Source organism: Rhopalosiphum padi, chromosome 2 (genome assembly GCF_020882245.1).
Source record: "Rhopalosiphum padi isolate XX-2018 chromosome 2, ASM2088224v1, whole genome shotgun sequence".
Classification (NCBI taxonomy): Eukaryota; Metazoa; Arthropoda; class Insecta; order Hemiptera; family Aphididae; genus Rhopalosiphum; species Rhopalosiphum padi.
The window spans coordinates 18,242,326-18,251,390 of record NC_083598.1 but is presented as its reverse complement, the minus strand read 5'-3'; the positions used below and the strand labels follow the sequence as shown (position 1 = coordinate 18,251,390).

The 9,065-nt window shown below is 29.9% G+C and overlaps 1 protein-coding gene across 2 annotated transcripts in view; it reads left to right on the top strand.

The window, feature by feature from the left end:
* Nucleotides 1-2,522: 2,522 nt before the first annotated feature.
* The window catches only part of LOC132921914 (heterogeneous nuclear ribonucleoprotein C-like 3), a 119,826-nt gene continuing 113,283 nt past the window's right edge, over nt 2,523-9,065 (top strand). The window contains exon 1 of one of the 2 annotated variants that reach the window (XM_060985156.1): nt 2,523-2,715. The gene's annotated coding sequence lies outside the window, so the exon portion shown is untranslated. The remainder of the gene's footprint in view (nt 2,716-9,065) is intronic. The other variant, XM_060985155.1, reaches the window with a different exon arrangement.

The following is a 9,065-nucleotide window of genomic DNA, read 5'->3' as shown; positions in this document are numbered from 1 at the left end:
TTAATTGTTTTTGGAATCATTTAAGAATGAATTTTTGTTGTATAATATATAATATATTATAATTCTGCTTTGTTATAATATTATACCTATGACTTTCTGGTGAGGTACCTTTAGTTACGTACTTAACTGTAGGAAACTGAGATTAAATTTAAAACTAACTAGTTAAGTAAAAAATTTCACAATATACATGACTACTTCCGGCTGCTATTTTACGTTTCTCTTCAACAGTAGATCTGATATTGGGTCCACTAGCATGTGAATATTATTGAATTACGATATAAAAATGAATAAAATGTAATATTTTTGACCATGCTACACATGTGTATAATAATACAGTAAAATTCCGTTACAACGAACTTCAGAGGACCGAATTTTTTTTTCTTTATAACGAAAATTCGATTAAGCTCTTTATAAGCCCTGCTTTTCGGCAGGGGACTTATACGACTTTCGTTATAACGGGATTTTTCGTTGTATTTTTATTCGTTGTAATGGGAATTTACTGTATTATGTTTATTCAAATTGTACGTTTATATACAATATAAATATAATGCTGCAAGAAAGTAAGTTATAAAATAGGTATGTATAGTGAGTTAGCATGCGTGAGTGAGCGAATGAAAACTACTCTTTCATTGTACCCCATTTCTTTTTAAACTTTTTTTTTGTTGATGGGTATTAAATATTTCATAGATTAGAAAAACAAACAAACATTAAAATAGAATTGCACATGCCAAAAGAAAAAAGAACCACGCGACTGTTCGAATTCGGTTAAACCGTCCGAGAGGTTACGGTAACCCTTCTCTTGGTAACGCGTTATACAAATTCAAGTTTGTTTTACGTTTATAGTCAAACGAGGGGGTGGTCTCACGAGAATACGCGGGCAAAAACAAAGCAATTCCTATCTATAATTAACGCTTTTCTCGCGTTTTGCCTTTTCTCATTTTACATTGCGCGCTCGAATACCTACACACCAGCGATACGGTACGCATATCAGCATGATGTGTATACACCAACTATACCCGGAGAAATAAACATTTTTAAACATTTATGGCAGAATAATAAATTCGTTCAGGCGTCAAATACCTCACTCGCAATATTGTGGTGCAGCAATAACGACAACACGATAATATTATGACATTATAATTAAATTATTTGTATAACATAATGCGGATCGCAGTAATTATTATTGTGATTTCAACACGGAGCAGATTGCGAGTATACTCACGTGAACGCGAGTAAAAAACTATTAACAAATGGTGAATAATCATTATACTTATTTTACTTTATATTATACGTTTAATGGGGTTACGTTTTATTATAATAGAGTTAAATTTTCGTTTTAAATGTCTTGAAAGCTCAGCAAAAGATAACTGGAAAACCTATTTATCAATTATTATTGGAACGTCAATAATATTATAGACGTTGAAATTTTGTTTATTGTCCAGAACGTATTTTATGACAACATCTTAAAGTACCGACGTTGTTTAAGTTTTTCAAAACATTTTAAAATTTTAACCTATTTGGGTGCATGGAGTGACTAGTTTATTAGAAGAAATAACATATTATGATATCGAAAATCTTGGCAATGTTTATTTTGAATAATATTGAAACGTTATAAAAAACAAATCAAAACTTAAGTTAAAATAATCGTTAGTGATTTATGTGTATCTTTATAAGAAAACGTAAATTTAAAGTCAGCACGATCGTTAATATTATATAATAAAATATTATCTAAATTTCCAAAATGAATACCAAATATTTTATACGAACTAATAATTGATTATACTTGACAGTCGTCCAAGTCACAACATGCCAATAGCCTAGTCGCCCTCGGGGAATTTATTTGTATTCGTATAGGACTCACTGTCATTGGTTAAAGTTATTGGTCGATTACTGGACGAATAGACGAAAAGCATTTACTACTGTCGGTGATTGTACCTATAATATAGTGGCCATTTCGAACAATAGCGAACGAGTGGATTGAGTGTTTTCCAAGAAAAAAATAAAATAAAATGAACCTGTTTATACCTTAAACATCGATTTTTCTACCCCCAACACTATACAATAGTATAGTCTGCCAAAGTATATTGTCAAAATAAATAAAAACGCACGTTTTCGCGGCCGAATTTATTTTCGATTTATAATTATTCAATTATATGCAATTTTCTGAACACGAAATTCAGATCGAATCCGACCGCGACAGACGAACAGACGGTATAGGCGATTTTCACTTGCACGACTTCGGCCGTTTATCATAAATCGTATCGGAGTGACGACGATCAGAAACGCGCGTGAACGCGAAGATTATCGTGTGTGAATGGTGGCCCGCCGACAAAAAAAAAAAAAGAAGAAAAAAAAGGCACATACAGCCTTCAGGGGGTCTATTACGGGGTGGATGGGGGGCACGGGGGGCGTATAGCGACCACCGTAAAACGATACAAAAGGGCGGAGAGAGCGAGAGACCATGCGGACGACACGGCGATGCGCGCGCTCGACAGCGGTGACTTGTTGACCGGTACAGCGTCGGAGGCGTTGGCGTGTCGCGACGCGGGCGCTTGCGCTCCCGGAAAATCGTCGGGTGGTCGTGGCGGCGTGTCTCGCATGTGGTTCAGTACGGACGCTGTTCGCCCGACGATAGACACACGCGCCCGACCGTCGTCGCCGCCGCCACATATTAACCCGCCGCCTCCGCAGCTGATCGCAACGAGCAACCATCAGGTACATATAAATAATATTATAATAGTATCATATTATCTGTTTATGTAAACATAATAACGGGATAACAGATAACAATAATAATAATATTATATTATATAATCAATTTAATTATTTTTGAAGTATAAAATCGGTCAAAGTACACGGATCGTTAAAACTGAACTAAGTGTCACGACTTTTCAACATTTATCTACCGAAATTTAGTTTCATTTATAAAAACAAATAATTATTATGACGTATCGAATTTACATTTTTATGATTATATCTTAAGTGATAATGTTATTAAATTTTAATAAACAAAACCTAACGCGTTTTAAACAATTATTATTGTATACAAATAAAATTGTATCATTCAAGTGAGATGTTAAGTGGTCAATTTTTACTCTACTCGTAGATTAAACAAGAATTTAAATCATTTAATAAATACTATCTTCCCAAGTTTCTTAGTTTGTCGTAACACAATTAAAAATAATAATTTAAGCTTGAATTAAATATTTTAGCATTATAATTTGATATATAATAAATTACATAAATGTGTTAAAAAATAAAAATACAATTGAAGTTAAAAAAAAATTAGTGCAATTTTTCACAATTATATATTTTTGGTTATTGATCACGATAAAATTGTTATTATTATTAAATTTACTGCTAGTACTTATTGAAAAACTAGAAACCTCCTGACAGATTGCGTATTTAATAATATAGCTAAAAATGAACCAAGCAGATTTTCTGTTAAAAAAAAAAAATAAATTTTAAAACCGCGAATTCAACGGCAATTAAAAATGCTTGGATAAAAATATGACTCACAAGTTTTTTCCTAACTAATACGATTAAAATTAATTTGATTCGCGGCCAAGTATACCCGTTCATATATGATATAATATCACAATTTTGGGCTAATTTTTACGCTTTACTCAAAAGTAATGACACTGATTAAGTAGTCAGTTTAAAAAAACAAAAAAGCAATTTAAAGATTTTATCGTTTGTTATCAACGAAGACTAACTGTTTAGCATTGGCTATAAATTAAATAATAATAAATAAAACTTTACTATATAACTACGCAGTGTTTGTAAAGTGTTTTGAAAAACTACCATAGAAAATTTAAATGTTATGTTTTTGACAAAAAATTGATGAAAATAAAATATTTGTAAATTACCAACAACAATAGGTAATTCACGATAGAATAATACTGTTAAATGTTCATAATATAATGATTTTAGTGAAACGTTTCATTTGTTGTTTGTAATGTATTGTTTATATATTTTATTCAAACGTATAAATTTGGTAACAAAATAAAAAAAATATATAGTGTCAATTCTATTTAGCTGGATACATTTGGGATTAAAAGCCTTTTTCTATAATTTTTTGATTTTTATAATTTTGATATAATCCTACATAATATTATTATAATATTGTAAACCTTATTATGTTATTTATATTAACACATAAAGATATTATTTTATTCTCTTTGTAATGAATATTTTTTTTTGTGTCTAAATTTAGAATTTTTAACTTTATTAAAACTTTAATTACTAAAAAATATTTGTCGAATAAAGGTTATGGTTATTAAATACTACAACATTTTTTTTATTCGGGACCTCGGGGTCCAATATCGAAGGAATTTTCCGACGTCATTTGGAATTTTCAATATTTATATTAAGATGTAAATACAGTAATGGTATCTTCAGTTTGCGTACTGGCCCCTTGAAAATCGTTATAAAAACAATTTACAAATATTTTCATCGTAATAACTATAATATAAGTACGGGAGAACGATAAATTGAGTGTATGAATTTAATTTTAAAATCGTATTTAAACACAATTACGTGCATATAATATAATTATCTAAGTATACTACACAATAATATGTTAGTGATCAAATAGTAAATGAATTTATTATTTTTAACGTAGAACGAAAATCAATAGTCATTCGCAGACTAATATAATATAATATGCAATATGCATACTAACTAAAAGTAATTAAACTGAAAATCGAGTTAATAAGAATAATATACCAATGTTATCAGTGTGAAGTGAGCGCAAATTTTTTAGTTCTTTTTCCGTATTGAAATATTAATAAAAATAATGGGCACAGATTAATTTACAGAGTCCATAAAATGTGTTAGGTTATATGGCTTAAAGTTTGAATATAACTAAAGCCCAAATTTTTATGTTAAAAACAAATATTAAATTATCATGTGCTGACGCTGTTTATGACGCTCTGAGGAAACCTACAACATATTATATTGTACTTATATTCTTAAAATAAAATTTATTAAAATGACAAAAGTAAGCTTTAGTTTATAAATTATTATTATTATTATTTTTTTTTTAACAAAAACATACATAAAAGAACATCGTTCTGGCTAGATAGTATTTAAGATAATCATCATTGCGTGTATCAAAAGTATTAAAAGTATTGGATGCAGAATTAATGTGACAAACTTAAAACAATTTTCAAACAATAAACTTTAAATTTAAAAAAAAAATAGTTGGTAAACAATATATTATGTAGTGTATACTTCAAAATTAATACTACTAATAATTGTTTTAAAAATAAAATACATTTGTACTTTTTCTCAAAATTTAAAAAATATACAAATGTCAAATAAAGTATTCTAAAGAAACTAAAATATTCTCATGTATTCTGTGCTTAATGAATAGTTTTCATTTTTACTACAATACAACTGTACATTCAATGAAGATATGCGAAAAATATATAAATAAACTTATAGGACGATTTTTCGGATACATCGAGTACACAAAGTGATTATAATACGACGAAACAGTTAAAGCTTGTACCTTTATTATGCAATATCGTATTATATGAAATGCCAAAGTCAATTATTATTATTTTTATCGTTCTGCCGATCGTCGCTTTGTTGATATTATATTATTATTATTATGTTTTAATGTTTTATTTGCAATGTTTCTGACCCACAGTTTAAAAACGACCAGCTTTTAACTCAGAGCGTGCGTGCCTATAATTATTGTTGCTATATACATACCTACCTATATATTACCAACCTTTTGGGGAGTTTAGGTTTCGGTATATCGATGATTGCCTCCGAAACAACAAACAACGATATATATACATATTTATTTAGGTGCACAGCGTCTATGTCATTTCACGGGTAGACACGCGCATTTATAAAAGTCCCAAAGTTATATAATTGTTCGAAAAGTTTATGCACTGCAGACATCGTGCGTTTTCTTGGTTGCGTTCTGCTGTATGAATGGGTCTTAAATTTATGTGCAAGTCTTAATAAGGTTTCGCGCAAAACAATCGAAATTCAAATGCACATCATATCTATTAATGTAACGCTGCTGGCACCGCTGTTGTAAAAACTAATTGGACGGCAGCGACGGAACTAATTATTATTAAAAGAATAGTTTGTCTCGGAAACGATCGTTTTGACGACTAATTGCGACTGTTTGACTTGGTGAAGAATTGTCTTGTAATTCGACTAAAACGTATAAAAACAAAACAGTATATATCTAAATACAGTTTGGTACCCACGGTGCGAGGGTGGCTGGAGAAAACAAGATAGGAATAATTGTACTTGACCCAGTAAATTTGTGAAACAAAACACTCGACGAGTTAATAATTAGTACACAGTGCGGTTGTGCGGGCCCGTTGAATCCAACAAATATATAATATAATATATAAAAACGACTAAGTATTAAAAACCGAATGCCGATAAAATTATGATGACGACGTGTGACGGATATAATATTATGACTTGAGGCGTTAATATAACGTATTAGTCGACAAATAACTGATTAATATGCTATTATAATAATAATGTAAAATTCAGGCTCGGGTCGACGAAGCAAACTGCTGTCGGCAAACGATTATTTTAAATATGCATCCGTATCACACTGTGTGGTATTTAAATATTATATGAACGTTGTCGCGTGGTTTTGAGAGAGAGGCTACCACGTTCGTGGTATAATAATATTAATAATAATTACTATTATTCCTGAACATGATATAACGAATTTAATAAATAATTTTCTCATCATTTTTTTTTTTATAATATGAGTGCGTATGTATATGTGTATGCGTTTGTAGCATAGTATTTGAATGATGATCATATCCCCGACTAGTTTTCCTCGGCAATTGGTCCTATATTTTTAAATAAAAATTACAATAAGTTGATTAATGTGCGACGAAGAAGGTGGTTCACAGATTTCTGATGGAAGAAATAGTATATGATATATTATTTTTTTATACGCGCATGACTGTAATATATGATCACCAGAAGGCGATTCATCGTAAGTCATTATACCTTCTCGCAAAATTTGTATATGCGCATTTTGAATTAACCGACTTACACGCGTGTAGATAATATGAATTAAAATCAGTCGCTATAGTCGAAATTGCATTTGATTTAATGATTATATAGTAAATAATAATATACATATTATAATATGTATATTACGATTTCGTGGTGCCTTTGTAAAATATGGCTAATGGCAAATAATGGTTTTAATCAACTTAAATAACATTTTAGGAAAGGGAATTGAATTACTTTTAAATAAATATAATTTAAAAAAACTACCACTCTAATATGCAATCTGCGTTCATTTTTTAATCTGTATACACTATACATAGATAGTGTACAGAGGTGCTGCAGCACGGAACGTTTTGAGCTGTTTTACTGCCCCTGAAAAAGCAAACAAAGTAAACGTCATTGTACAAACAATATGGCTCACCAGCTCCGTTCAAAATCTAAAATTATAAATAAAATGATCGCTTTAGTTACCCGAAAAAAAAAGGTTAAGAATTAATAATATTATATCCCCGTAAAAAGAAATAATGCCGAGGAATGAGATAAGTTTCATTTTTCGGCGGTACCGTAATTCTCCGATATAAAACAATATATGCTGTGTATAATATTATACAGTTTTCGATCAATTTTTTTTTTGTCTTCTCGTTTATGCGAATATTTACAGATTATTATCTAACAATATTATTATATTAAACGTTGTTATAACAGCACACAACCGGATGTTTCTGCAAAGCACGTACGTGATCTGCAAAACGTTTTTATGGACGTGTACTAGTAAAATGTAAACACGGCTGATGACGTAAAAACAAGCAACGGTAAGCACAGCCCGCGAGCGCGTCGACTTCCCGATATGGTTGCCGTCATATTATATTATTATATATGATTTATGGGTCTAAAATTAAACACAAACAATAATAATTAATAACCGAATTCAATGCGTTCGGATTGACATATATCGCAGCCGAAACGGTAAACACAATAATACTGATACATATGATAAACGGACGTACTCATTGTTATTATTTATTTATTATTATTACAGAAAATATAATTTATTGATTCGATGTCAATAAAACAACGTAGTTACAGCGATACCTTTATGGATATTTGGCACTATGTAGCTTGGGACGTTCCAAAAAATATGATTATAGGTACGTTTTTAATAATCTTGTTTTGCTCTTGTTGATCAAAATTAATGTCGAGAGATAGATGGACCACAAGCTAAAATTACATAAAATATCACGTTAATATTTAGATATGTTTTAGAATTCATAAATTTATGGTCAATAATTTTGAAAATATTTAATGAATTTTCACATTTAAAGTATATTATAATTATACTATTTATATCATTGTAGCGTAAAACTTAAAAATATTCAATGCATGATATTCAACATGTCAATTACAGCTGAAAAAGTGCACTATGAAATTGTGTTGTATATTATTATGATATAGTTTTATAACTTCGTAATGATCGAACATATTTTTAATATGGTTTTTGAAGATTCTACAGGTGAATATAAAATATGTTGGAATGTTTGAAAGTTTGAAATTATTTTTCAACGTGCATACAATATAACCGCAACAATTTTTGTTTTTGATTTTCAGCGGTCTATCTTTACGATGCAATAATTCCCGACGTCGTTATTTCATTCAAATTAACTATGAACCGTTGACCTTTTACAAATTAACCCTCTCACCCTATAGACAGCGGCGAGTGCACTAAGAGCGGGTCGTGTATATACGAGACGGTTTCTCATTTTACGACTATACGGGCGCCATGGTTATAAGCTGATATAGGGTGATTTTCCAAGCACGCTCATCCTTTAACCTTTTATCATTTTATAACACATTTAATTTTAATTCAATTTTTGGAATTTTCACTTAATAATTAAAGTTTCTAAGTTCAGATATTTTATTTTTATATCGTATATTTTTTCATATGAAATATTACTGTAAATTGTTAGGCAAATGATTTTTTTTTTAACTATGGATACATACAAGTCGAAATTCAAATTTTTTGAGTTAATAAATTTAATGTAATAAGTATGATGGTT